The sequence below is a fragment of the Sus scrofa genome, chromosome 11 (genome assembly GCF_000003025.6).
Source record: "Sus scrofa isolate TJ Tabasco breed Duroc chromosome 11, Sscrofa11.1, whole genome shotgun sequence".
NCBI lineage: Eukaryota > Metazoa > Chordata > Mammalia > Artiodactyla > Suidae > Sus > Sus scrofa.
Window position 1 is genome coordinate 65,525,091 of NC_010453.5, and position 14,455 is coordinate 65,539,545.

Sequence of the window (14,455 nt, forward strand, 5' to 3'; positions counted from 1 at the left end):
AGGGCCACACCCATGGCATTTGGAGGTTCCCGGGCTAGGGGTCAATCGGAGCTACAGCTGCCAGCCTACACTGCAGCCACAGCAGCATAGGATCCAAGCCGCATCTGTGACCTACACCACAGCTCACGGCAATGCCAGATCCTTAACCCACTGAGTGAGGCCAGGAATCGAACCCACAACCTCATGGTTCCTAGTCGGATTCTTTTCCCCTGCACCATGATGGGAACTCCTCTGGTTTCTTTATAAACATAGGAGGGAGGAAAAGCTTACCACCTTGATGTCCTCCATATGTATTTATTATATTTTACCGACTATTTCTTTCAAAGAATTCCAGGTTATGGATGAGTGACTATAAACCTGGATGATAGCGTCTATATTTTGTGGACTCTAATTAGGAACTTGTAGAATTGTAGAGATTCACTTCAAACATGAAAACACAGACCTACAAGGAAGAGCAACCATGGCTTTAAACATAGGTATGTGGTAGCTTGGCCTGTGTGTGGACATCTGCAGGTAGGATCCATATAATACAGCAAAGAACAAGGTGACATGTCAAGGAAGAGAGGACAGACAGTAACGTGGAGTGTAGATTAGGTAGATGCTCCCGAGGCGGGAAGGAGGTGGACAAAACAGTCAAGGTGAGGCATGAAATCCTTAAAGAACTGAGTCAGAAAGATGGTAATATTGAGAGGAGAGGCAGAACTGCATCTTTTTTTTTTTTTTTTTCTTTTGGCTTTTTTAGGGCCGCAGGTGTGGCATATGGAGGTTCCCAGGCTAGGGGTCGAATCAGAGCTACACCTGCCGGCCTACACCACAGCCACAGTCATGGCACCGCCAGACCTGAGCTGCATCTGCAACCTACACTGCAGCTTGCAGCAATGCCAGACCCTTAACCCACTGATTGAGGCCAGGGATCAAACCCACATCCTCATGGATACTAGTCAGGTTCTTAACCCACTGAGCCACAACGGGAACTCCAGAACTGCATCTTGTGTGCAGTGGTTTGTCTCATTTGTGCATTTATGGGAGGTAATCGCCTAAGAGGCCATGCGACTCACAGGGCTGGTGTGTTTAAATGCTGCTGATGTTCTTTATTTACTTACACATTCTTTTTCGGTATCAGGTTGCTGTGTTCAAACCAAGGTAGCTGTATTGCAGGTCCTGGCAGCAAACAGAGACACACTCCGGATTGCCAGGGGGCGAGGAACAGAGGTCTAAACTGGGTGAAGGCACCAACATTGGCTGTGAGGTTCCTGGCGACTGGGAACAAGGGAAACAGCTAACCACCCTGGGTGTGCAGTGGCAGAGTCAGGCAGGCAGTGTCAAGTGTCCTTGGTCCTTGGGAGCCCGACAGGAGCTCATGTCTCTCCGGGTGGCTGGAAGAGCTTCCCCATAGGAGCTGCTTGTGAAAAGCAGCCACTGACAGAAATAAGGAGCTGAGGCGGGGTGCTGGGGAGGAAATAGCTTGACTGCTTTTCCCTCCCACCCCTTCAAAGTCTCCTCCCATTGTCTTCTGGTGGCTGAATTTACCTGGAGGCTAAAGGACCAGGGAGCTACTCATTCCTTGTGCTTCACCAAGGCAGAGACAGGTGGAGGAGGGATTTGGGCTTGCAGGGGTCGAAGGGATGAAAATGGAGAATAACTTGACCAATGACCCAAAAAGTAGTTTGAAGTATCTTCTAATTCGTTTTATGAATGTTCCGTTCAATTCTCCACATGAGACTGAGAACAGATTCCCTTTCTTTTACTACCTGCACCTCGTGTTTCCTGTATGGTCTTTATTTTCCACCCAAATAATGGTGGATGCAGCAAAGGATGCTCAGCTAAGGAACTGTCACCATAGACAAGTGACTTCTCACTGGCTAATAAAAATGATGCTAAATGTGGATGTTTGTCACCATAAGGCCCCTGAATCCACTGGCGATTGTGACTTTTTGGGCAGTTAGATTTGTGTGATGAGGCAGAGTGGACAATATACTTTTTATATTATATCCATGTGTGGTATTTTTTTAAATTTGAAGTTACATAACAGTGTGACACACATGAAGTAATTTTCAAAACTGGCTGTAGTTTGCAAAACCGTATTTATGAGATGAGATGCTTTCTGTTGTTTAGATTTTCTTCGAGAGTATTAAGAACATTAAAAATAATAAAGTGGATTTCAGTCTCTGAAGGTAACAGGTGAAGGAAGACAAAAATTATATCACACTTGAAATTCTTCTAATGTTTCTAGTTTTAATTTTAAAGGACTTTTGAAACACTACTTCCATCTTCATTTGGGGGGAAGATAGGATACGCTTGAGAGCATACATTCATGCAACGCTGTATAAAACAGTATCAACCTGCACTCTCCTAATATTAGATACTGAAAATAGTTAAACGAAGTTAGTTTTCTGAGAAAGCTTAGATAAGGAAAGATATGAAAAGAACCAACAATTCATGGCTTTAATTTCCAGAGTCAGAATGCCGTGAGCAAAATGCTAGTCAACGTACGTGTTTGTAGATGATGAGAGCAATTTTCCGAGCGCTGTCTGTTCCTAGTCCATGGAGGGGATTGGTACCCATGTGTCCAGTGCATTTCTCCCATCTCTAGGAAGGGGTTTTTGCGTTGCTGCGAACACCCGCATCCGTGAAGAAACGCTAACCTCCATCCTTTTCACAGCTTCCCTTCTGTACCATACTTTTTGGGTGTCCTCTGGGACAGCATCTTGTGACATGGCCAGAGTCAGCAATGGTCTATCAACACGAGGCTCATCCTCAGACCCTTACTTCTCTGTGAAAGTTACTCGCCGTGAGAAGGGCCTTAGGGAGTTGTGTTCTACTGGCCATGAAAGTCATTAGCAATGAAACCGGACACTGCCCTGTGGGGCTCCCGGGTGCAAGAGCCTTTCGTGTCCCCATTTCTTGTTCTTAGGAAATGGGCCTCGTTCAGCCACCATGACCTTCGCTGAGTTCCTAGGGGCAAGTCAGACAGCTGCTGATCAGGGAAGGGAAGAACAGTCTAGCAACAATGGTCCAGCCTTGGGGCAGGATCCTGGTTCCCTCTCAAGGAATGCGCATGATAGTATAGGCATCTTATACACCTAAGAGAAATGTGATATTCCTTATGCTTCTTTTAGAAATGAATACTTTAAAAGGGAACAGCTTAGAGTCTTTTCTTGTCCTTCTCCCTGGCTTAATTGCACCTTAAACACAATCACCCATAAGCTAAAGATTAGGCACCTGAGCATAATAGCCTCTGGGTGAAAGATGATTAGCACATGAGGTTTTTCAGGAACTTTCCTAGTTTGTTCTAATCTCTGATCAATAGGCCCCCTTTCGCAAGTACTGTTACTCTAGGCAATAACCCAGAAGGCCACCGTCATGAACGTCTCCTGACTCAGCTTCGATGACCAAAATTCCCCCAAGAAAGAAGAATGTGTGTTTGTCCCTATCCTGATTCCTCTCTAAAAACCCGTTTTTCTCCTTTTCACTAAAAACTCCTCGCAATTCTTGCTAATGGGGGCACAGTCTTTAGGGCATTAGCCTGCTGTGACCCTCTTTTGCTTGGCAAAGCAATAAAGCTATTTTTTTTTTCTCCTTTACCCCAGACTCTGTCCTCTGCGTTTCATTTCGGCACCAGCAGACAGAGGCTGAATTCCAGCGACAGCAATAAGGAACCTGCACTCTGAGCAAATGGATTTAAGTGCAGTTAACTTAAAGATTCTAGGAAAGGGAGTACCTGTCGTGGCTCAGCGCGTTATGAACCCAGCTAGTATCCATGAGGATGTGGGTTCGATCTCTGGCCTCACTCAGTGGGTTAAGGATCTGGCATTGCTGTGAGCTGTGGTGTAGACTGGCAGATGCAGCTCTGATTCCACCCCTGGCCTGGGAATTTCCATATGCCTCAAGTGTGGCCCTAAAAAGCGAAAAAAAAAAAAAAAATCTAGTAAAGGTTTCACGAAACATTTTCTTTCCCACATAGCTTCATCGAGTTTGTCATTGTTCCTTCCGTATAAGCAATGAAAGAGGTGGATTCATGGATTGTTCTGTTTCTAATATTTCTATTTATAAACATTTCTATCAATACTTCTCTTGATAAATAAACATCACAAGTATTGTAAATAAAAACATCAGGCCTCATGAAGGAACTTAGCTCTATTGGAAGTGCCCAATTTATAACATGATGCATTTTTATTTATTTATTTATTTTGTCTTTTTGTCTTTTCTAGGGCTGCACTTACGGCACATGGAGGTTCCCAGGCTGGGGGTCGAATCGGACCTGTAGCTGCCGGCCTATGCCAGAGCCACAGCAACACCAGATCCAAGCCGCATCTGCAACCCACACCACTGCTCACAGCAACGCTGGATCCTTAACCCACCGAGCAAGGCCAGGGATCGAACCCGCAACTTCATGGTTCCTAGTCGGATTCGTTAACCACTGATCCACGCCAGGAACTCCAAACCTAATGCATTTTTAATGTGAAAATATTTACCAACTATCCTGATCCATTCTTTGTCTTTTAAATTCAAACTTAAGCCTACAAGACAGCACCACAGATAAATTTCTTGGCTTTGAAAGTTTTATTCTCCCAGTTCCTTATGTGTGCTATAAAGAATAATTAATGTAATGAAAAAATCAATATTGTGTATAAATTATTTAGGCTTTACTATCATTGTAATTTTCTCTTCAACACCTATTGATCGGCAACAATTCATTTGTTAATTTCTTCCTAATAAGATATTCATTGTCTTAGGTCTGTAGTGGTGCTGTCCCTGCACTTTCACAAATAAGTCATGAATTACTAATGATATAGGGGCCAAGTTAACCTGCTAGTGAGTGCTGTGAGATGGGAAACGGGCACGGGCAGTCATTTGAGATGCTGTCCTATAGAAACCCTGGGTAGCTGGTCACCTACTGATAACTAAATGAGCAGACTCTTGCAGGATATTAATTTGTAACTTCAATATTTAATGGGAACGTATTTTTCCAGGTTAACAAAAGATCTTGGCAATGGCTGACTCTGTTTCAACAGTGTTTTCTAGATCTAGAAAAAGCAGAGGCCAAGAGCATAACTGCTGAAGCCCAGTGGTGGGTTTAAGTCCCGATCCGACCACTTACTAGTATGTGACTTGACACAGGTGGCAAATATTCTCCAGCCCTCAGTTTTGCCATCTGTAAAACAGCAACAAAAACATTCTTACCTGGTGTTAATGTGGGTTTGCAATCTCGGGACTTCCAGGTGAAATCTGAAGCTGGTGCCATACACAGAGGTCAGGAGAGCCTGAAGGAGGAGGCAGATGACCCCAGAAGGGGAGGTGGCAGGTGTGATAAGCAAGGGAGCTTCAGGATGAGGCTTGTATTTGGTGGCTCCAAAGTAAGTAGATCTCTGCACCTGCCTGCCAGAATCCTAAGTGTTTAAACAGAGGTCTTAACGGGCTGCAGGTGTGTCGCTTGTCCCGATGGTCTCGACAACATCCTATTCTCTCAAGGCTATGACCTGGAAACAACTTCCAGTGTGGGAATCATGGATGGAACCTCCGTGCCAATGGTAGGGGAGTTGGGGAGGAGCCTCCCATTGCCGGGTCCAGCTCTTGGGTCAGCCAGCAGTCACATCCTCTGGATGGCCTCCTCCAACAATTAGTGATGAAGATCACGTGAGTTAATGCACACAAACACATTGCATATGTTTCGTTTTAAAGTCAGGTTTTAAATCCACGATTCTCTTGTGCTGGGGGCATGTAATTGTGCTCTGAATGTGTTGGTTATTAAACACCATTTTGAAGTATGGATTTTTCCAGATGTATGCACAGGAGTGGGATTGTTGGATCATATGGTAGTTCTATATTTAGTGTTTTAAGGAACCTCCATTGTCTCCTCATAGAGGACGTACCAATTTCATTCCACCAACAGTATAGGAGGGTTCCTTTTCTCAAAACCTTCTCCAGCATTTATTGTTTGAAGACTTTTTAATGGTGGCCATTCTGACTGGTGTGAAGTGATACCTCCTTGTAGTTTTGATTTGCATTTTTCTAATAATTCGGAAAGATACATGCACCCCAGTGATCATTGCAGCAGTATTTGCAATAGCCAAGACATGGAAGCAATCTAAATGTCCACCAACAGAGGAATGGAAAAAGAAGATGCGGTACATACATACAATGGAATATTACTCATCCATAAGAAAGAGTGAAATAATGCCATTTGCAGATGGATGACCTAGAGATTATCATACTAAGTGTAGTAAGTCAGAGAAAGACAAACATCATATGAGATCACTAATATATGGAGTCTAGTAAAAATGATACAAAAGAACTTATTCACAAAGCAGAAGCAGACTCAAGGATTTAGAAACCAAATTTATGGTTACTAAAGGGGAAATGTTGAGGGAAGGGATAAATTAGGAGACTGGAATTAACATATACACACTACTATATATAAAACAGATAAGTAACAGGGACCTACTATACAACACAGGATATCTGTTCAATACTCTGTAATAACCTATATAGGAAAAAGAATATGAAAAAGAATGGATGTATGTGATTACATGTATAACTGATTTATTTTGCTGTATACCTGAAACAAACACAACATTGTAATTCAGCTGTACTCCAATAAAATAAAAAAAACCCACCATTTTGGTGGTGGTCCATTGGATTACTTCAGGGAGAGCGGAAAAAATCTGAGACCTTTTGGAAACCCAGAGAGATCTGAGTCCAGAATTCATGGCAAAGATAATGTTCGCATCAGTGAATTTGGACCAGGGAGGAAGAGTGGTACCCTGAAAAAAGCTCTAAAGTTGTGATCAAGCAACTAGGGTTTGAATTTAGGCTTCCTCATTGATTTGTTTACTTGCTTATTGTGTGGCCTTCCTGCCAAAAGTTAAGTTTCCTGAAGATGCTGACTGTTTTGTTTCCTTTTGCATCCCCAAGGCCTAGAACAGTGCCTGGTACATAGTGGCTGTCAAAAAAAATGACTGAATACATTTTAAAAAATGACAGAAAATAAGCATACATAAATTTACAAATTTAGTGGACAATTTGAATAAGAATATATGTCCTCCTATTTTAGAGCTGTTGTGGATTAAGGAAATGACTCTGAAGGCACTATACAAATTTAAATTTCCATTAAAAGTACTATAAAGTACTATACAAATTTAAATTTACATTGATAGTGAGAATCCTTTTGATGTAGAATGGAAAAGGAAAGAAAGTTGGATTTTGGAAGTGCAATGCATATATAATTCAGCTTTTTTATAGAGAGTTTCAAAAACCAGGAATGACAAAGACACGGTTGAAAAATATGCAGAATACACATTCAGCTCAACAACTTGTTAAAGTAATGAGCACTTTCTTTTAAAACGGGATGTAATATATATTAAAAGGCTCGTCAAAATGCATGTCTTCCTTAGACCATCAGGAAAGGTTTTTTATTCAGGGATTTGGCGCAAATGAACATATAAAAGTCCCCCCCCCCTTTCCCATTGCTATACCCTTTTGAGGAAGTTATCTCTAAAGTTGATATTTTAAATTTGGTATTCATACTTTTTCATTATTTTTATATGACAGCTATAAATTATGGCCATCGTTTAATGTCCCAAAAGTGAGCTGAGAATGGAACTCTCCTTCATTTGAGCTGATATAGGATGTGCTGAGCTCTTCCCTGCATGACTTTAGTTTTTCAGCCAGTTACAAAGAAAGCAAGAATAGAAAATAACATCTTTCAGAATCTAGAGTTTGCATTATAATACGTATCTATTAGGAGAGTAATTTTGCTTAGTTGTGAGTTCGTTGTTATACATGAGGCAATGCCTGGTTGCTTTCAGCAGAATAGACACATCTGCACGGGCAGAGACCTGGAAGCACACAGAGCTCCTGGGAGCGGGTAGCGTCTTGGAAGGAGTTCAGTAAACCAAGAGAAAACCATGAGAGGTGTCATGATTGCGGTTAGGAGGTCATCCAGAAGAACTGAGAGGGCATTATCATTTATTGTATTCTTAATCTTAGCAGCAACCCTAGGAAGCATAGAGAAGTATTCCTATTTTAGTTTAGTTTAGTTTGGCCATGCCTGTGGCATGCAGAAGTTCCCAGGCCAGGGATCAAACCCAAGCACAGCAGTGACCCAAGCCACAGCAGTGACAATACCAAGTCCTTAACCACTGGGCTACCAGGGAACTCCACGAGGATCCCCATTTTAAAAATGAAGAATCTGAATATATTTATTCGGATGCTATCAGCTGCATTTAACAAAAAACTCAAATTCAAATTGGCTTCATAAGACATTTAAAATCTCATAACAAAGCCAGAGGGAATGGGTTGATTCTGTCTCAACTGCACTTTCCAGATCCAGTAAAGCCAAGAGATATTTATCTTCTTACATAAATAAGTAAGCCCAACTACAGGTTTAAATCCTACCTCTGCCACGTATTACTGTGAGATGTTGCACGAATTACATACGTTCTTCAGGCTTTGACATCTGGGGCCTTGCTGACCTTTGACGGCTTGCTGCTGCCACAGTTAGCTAATTTTTTGAGAAAGGAAATGAGCATGGCCATTAGCCTGCCTTCATATGCAGACCAATCAATCCAGAGCCTGTACCCCAAACTGTTTCCCTTTTTAAACTCTTATACCCCAGGCCACTATCTCCCCACCCTAATTGCCCCAGGGCCAGGTACCAAATAACTGGGACGGCCCTCCTTCCCCTAAACCCACTGAAATTACTCAGACTAGCCAATCCTGGACCCACTTTCCTTGCCTCACTTGTTCTTTCCTTGGGAAACCACGGTAAATGTTCTTACACATTTCCTCCTTGCTTGCTTTGTCTCCTGAATGGCCCCAGGGCTTCCCTGTGTGGCCCTGTGTGGCATGCTGTGCCTCCTATTTCTAGGTGTCTGTGGATATTAAAAACTTCTTCCTTTATGACTGTCATTTTCGTGTGTGGTTGTCTTACCATACCTGATTAAAACAAATCTTAGGCATCCTTCAAGCTGTCCCCAGGAGGAAGTTCCCTTTGTGGCTCAGTGGTTAATGATCCTGTCTAGGAGCCATGAGGACGCAGGTTTGATCCCTGGCCTTACTCAGCGGGTTGAGGATCCCCCTTGCTGTGGCTGTGGTGTAGGCTGGCAACTGCAGCTCCAATTAGACCCCTAGCCTGGGAACTTTCATGTGCTGGCCGTGCAGCCCTAAAAAGCAAAAAAATAAAAAACAACAAATAGTCCCCAGGAATAGAACTCAAAACAGAGGACAATGGATCTAGTTAATCAGGAACAGTGATGAATTGGGTTCGGAATCAGTGTAGAACCCCATTGTCCAAGTATAGGTTCAAGGTCAAGTTGATCCTGGATCCAGGATGAGACTAACCTATGGCTTGACATCCATGTTCAGGATGGTGGATTGTTTCCAGAGATCAGAGTAGGACCATGTCTTCAGGCCGGATGGCTCTAAACTCTAGGAGGACATGGATGTAGGCAGAGGCAGGGAGAGTACAGAAAAGGTTATAGAGCTGTAACACCAAGCAAAGCCTGAGACAGCTTATTCCTTATGATTTAAGTAATGTTGCGAAAACATTGACTGATTTGGCAAGAGAGATATAAAATATCTAGTTTTATTTTGAGATAATTTCTTTCTGTAACTAGCTAGATTTTTTTTTTTTTTTGTCTTTTTAGAGCTTCATCCATGGCCTATGGAGGTTCCCAGGGCTAGGGGTCGAACTGGAGCTGCAGCTGCTGGTCTTCATCACAACCACAGCAGTGCCAGATCCGAGTCGCATCTGTGACCTACACCACAGCTCATGGCAATGCCGGAGTGAGGCCAATGATCGAACCCATAACTTCATGGTTCCTAGTTGGATTCATTTCTGCTGTGCCATGATGGGCACTCCCAATATCAGATTTAGAATAACTTTAGAATAACCCGCAACCTCATGCATACTAGTTGCGTTCATTACTGCTGAGCCACAGTGGAAACTCTGCTAGCTAGATTGATTGATTCATGATTGTTCAGAGCCCAATACCAGGCACTGTGGAGGATACAAACTGAGAAGGAGAAGACTTGATCCTGGTTCTCAAGGAGTGAAATCACAGTATGTGAGCCATAGAGAAAATGAATTGGAAATATTTACATATCATAACATGTAAGACAATCATGATATTATAATCAGAACTGGACATAGACGTTCTGAACAATTGTGCTAAAGAGTATGAAAACTTGCAGGAGTGAAGAAGGCACAAAAGAAAGGGTTTAAATTGGCTGAAGAGGTAGAGTGACATTGGGGTGGATGTCAGGCAGTTTATAGAGAGCCCTGAATATATGCTAGACCGAGGACATGATTACGATTCAGTATTAAGTTTATTTTGTTTATTTTTTCTTTTTTTGCTTTTTAGGGCCACACCTGTGGCATATGGAGGTTCCAGGTTAGGGGTGCAATTGGAGCTACAGCTGCTGGCCTACACCACAGCCATAGCAGTGGAGGATCCAGACCTCATCTCTGACCTATACCACAGCTCATTGCAATGCTGGATCCTTAACCCACTGAGCTAGGCCAGGGATCAAACCCACAACCTCATGGTTCCTAGTTGGATTTGTTACTGCTGCACCATGGTGGGAACTCCCAGTATCAGATTTAGGATAACTTTACATTCCTAAACAGTGACACATTATATCCATGAGTTTTCTGATACTCTTCAAGAGGTGAAGCTTAATTCCTCTCTCCACCTGCATTATTGACTCTAGTAACTTGATTTAAAACATTTTTAAAATCACAGTTGATTTACAATATTCTGTTAATTTCTGCTGTACAATAGAGTGGTATAGTCATACATATATACGTACATTCTTTTTCTCATATTATCTTCCATCATGTTCCATCACAAGTGATTGGATATTGCTCCTTGGGCTAAAGAGTAGGACCTCATTGCTTAACCATTCTAAGTGTAATAGTTTGCATCTACTAAGTCACTCCAAGTCCATCCCACTCCTGCCCCCTCCAGCTTGGCAACCACAAGTCTGTTGGTGATTTGATTTTGATGAGTCAAATACAACCAAAGGGATGAGGCGCCACCTCTGAGGTTGGGTCATAGAAGGAATGTGGCTTCTGTTTAGGTGTCCGCTTTCTCTCATTCTGATCTCGCATCCTGGTGTAGCTGTGTTCTCTGCAGCCTTATGGAGACAACATGGCAAGGAGCTGAAACCTCCTGTGAGTGAGCTCAGCAGGGGGTCCTTCAGCCCTCATCTGGTTTTCAGAGATCAAAGCCTTGGCCACCACTTGACTGCAGGCTTTTGAGAGTCACTGAGCCATGTTTGAATGCTCCCAAGGATGATGAAGCAAAGAGGGGTGATGGAGACATGATATTTTTAAGCAGAAGGGAGATGATCCGATCACAGAACACGGAATCTCATCTATCTTCCCTTTTGCACAGAAATGCAGGCAGAACATTTGAGTAGATAGAGGAAGTCTGGGAAATTGATAGTTGAAAGATGAGGTCGCTCTAATCTCATTGCATCTCTTCTCTCTATGAAGTATGAAGCAAGGTCGTCGTTAGCTGAGAGTGGGGAGGAGAGGAAGGAATGTTGGAAATTTGAGGAGAGCAGAGAAGGTGTGAATAATTATCTCGGAAGTTGGGCAAGCAGATTTCCTAGGGAAGCAAGCTTTCTGGCAGTATTGAATTCTGTTTTGAGACCTGTGATTATAAATTTGAAACCAGTCCATTTGGCCTGGTTCTGTGATTTTCTTCAGCAACATTAAGCTGCCCTGGTGGAGGCATGTACTAAGTACACTGTTTGGGTTTAACCAGGGTTGGGGTTTTACCAAGGGAGGAATAGGAGAGGTCTGGCTTTTTGCCTGGAGGCAGTTATAGTGCCAGATCATCTAATTAGGGCGGTTAGGAGAGACATGAGGATACAAGGGTGGGTGATGGATGGAAGGAAAAGTGGTAGGGTCCCTGCTGTGCATTAGGGTTGACAGCAGCAGGTCTGTCTGGGGAGCTGTTATGGGAGAACTGGAGTGCTGGTCCAAGTGTGCTGGACAAGAGGAGATGATGGTCGGAGAATAGGATGTTGGAAGTCGAGATGCTGGTGGAGGGGCTGTAACTTGTATGATGTATGTGAATGGGGCCGGAAGTGGGGCAGGAAGTGCTCTTTGGAGCTAAGAAAGTTGAAGAATGGCCGGGACAAGATGTTGAATGGATTATTCATGTGAATGTTGAAGTCAAGAATGATGATAAAGGGAGTTCCCATTGTGGCACAGCGGAAATGAGTCTGACTAGTATCCATGAGGATGTGGGTTCAATCCCTGGCCTCCCTCAGTGGGTTAAGGATCTGGCATTGCCGTGAGCTGTGTGTGGTGTAGGTCACAGATGTGGCTCAGATCCTGAGTTGCTGTGGCTGTGGCGTAGGCTGGCAGCTGTAGCTCTGATTAGACCCCTAGCCTGGAAACTTCCTTGGACCACAGGTGCAGCCCTAAAAAGCAAAAAAACCAAACAAACAAAACCAAAACCAAAAAAACCCCAAAGGATGATGATAAAAGTCGAGTTGGAGGGAAAGTAGGAAGCCTGGCGAGGAAGGTTAGAAGGTCCAGGGTGATAGCCATGTGGGTGAAAAGCGATGGAGAATGACTCACAGGCATGTAATCCTCAAGTCAGCCTTCTCAGCTGTTGAGTTTTTTAGGACTGTGATGAACCAAGAAGGAAAGGGGCAAAGGAGAGAGGAGAGAGCAGAAAATCCAAATCAAATCAAAAAGAAGTAGAAATAGGTTAAAAAAGAGGTGGAAGGACCCTAATATTGCTCCGTAGAGAAGGGCAGAAGCTCCCCTCCTTCACTTCCCCATTCAGACTCCAGGGCAGTCCGATCAGAGGGCAGCATATCGGGAAAGATTAAGTCTATGGCTTCCACTACCTTTATATAGATCGTTTAATCAGTGATCAGAAACCACTTCTGTCCAGCATTCTCTCTTTATGAGCGGAACTGTGAATAATACTTGTAAGGTTTTCTGGCCAAAAGCAGGTTTTATTTTAAGCCTTGGTGCCAAAGAGACTGCGATTCTGTTATGTGAAAGCATCCCTCGTGAGGAGAGTTTGGTTTCTATATTGCCAGATACGTGAGATTTTCCAGTGGACAATTGACCTCGCAGGAAATAAAATCTGACCATGGAGGTGAGCTGGGCCCTAGGATCCGGAAACAAACTGACTCAACAGCTCATATGTCAGCGTCTGAGCAGATAGGTTTCTGAGAAATAAAGGTTTCTGGAGGAGACGTTCGAATTCATAAGGGAGGGGGAGACTCTCTCTGACCGCGTGTGGTTTTGATGCGCCCCATCAGGAGAAGGATGCAGCAAGGGATAATTACTATGGTTTCCAAAAGGTTGGGCATTGCCCGGATATGGATGTGCTTGCTCGTGGATAGACTGGCCTGTGTTCTGTCAAAAAGCTTGGTTCTTTCCACATTTGGAGGGCTACTTACATTTATTCAGAATCTGATATCCTCCCTTTCTGTTTTGGGTGGAGGCAGGACAACTAGTCCCACTGGTGTTAATGACTTTGAGGCATTGGATGGTTTGAGAGCGACCAAGCAAGGGCATAGGAATAAGATCCAAAATGGCCCAAGAAGGCCTGTGTAGGAAAGTACCCATGCAGAGGTGCACTGTGCTCAGGATTTTTCAAGTCCTTCCCCTTGATGTTCAGAAATATGATAGGTTTGGGCATCCAGAGGTGGCTGAGGCCTGCATGTTAAGGAAAAGCTCTCCTTCTCTTTTTGGTCTTTTTTAGGGCCACACCTGCGGCCTATGGAGGTTCCCTGGTTAGGGGTCGAACTGGAGCTGTAGCTGCTGGTCTACACTGCAGCCAGAGCAATGCCAGAACCGAGATGTGGCTGTGACCTACACCACAGCTCACAGCAACGCTGGATCCTTAACCCACTGAGCAAGGCCAGGGATTGAACGTGCATCCTCATGGATCCTAGTCAGATTCGTTTCACTGAGCCATGACAGGAACTCTGAAAAGCTCTCTCCTTCTTTTTGGGAGACAACGGTGTGAACAACTAGGATCCAACGTGACGAAGTGGGAAGTGCCATGTACGTGCTGTACTGGGCACTGGAGATAAAAGAGGGACTAAGACATTGTCCTTGTTCTCAAGGAGGTTTCAGTGGACAGACTAAAAAGTGGGCAAGTGGTTTTTTTGGTTGATGTTGATGATTTTTATACTTTTTTTTTTGCTGATAATTTTTAAAATTTTTATTTATTTTAAAATATTATTTTATTTTAAAATTATTTCCCCAGTACAGTTTCTTTCCCCCCTACGGTACAGCATGGTGACCCAGTTACACATGCATGTATACTTTTAAAATTAAAGCAGGGTTGATGTACTGCATAGTGACACAGTCAGACCTGTATATACACCCACTGAAATGCAATGAGGGAGGTAGGCTGTTGTGTCGGTGAGGAGCAAGCACCTTAGAGGGCTAAGGCACAGCCTGCAGGGG

The 14,455-nt window shown here is 43.5% G+C and overlaps 1 protein-coding gene across 7 annotated transcripts in view; it reads left to right on the forward strand.

The window, feature by feature from the left end:
* HS6ST3 (heparan sulfate 6-O-sulfotransferase 3) overlaps positions 1-14,455 on the forward strand; it is a 677,231-nt gene that overhangs the window by 8,911 nt on the left and 653,865 nt on the right. The gene's annotated exons all lie outside the window — the stretch shown is intronic.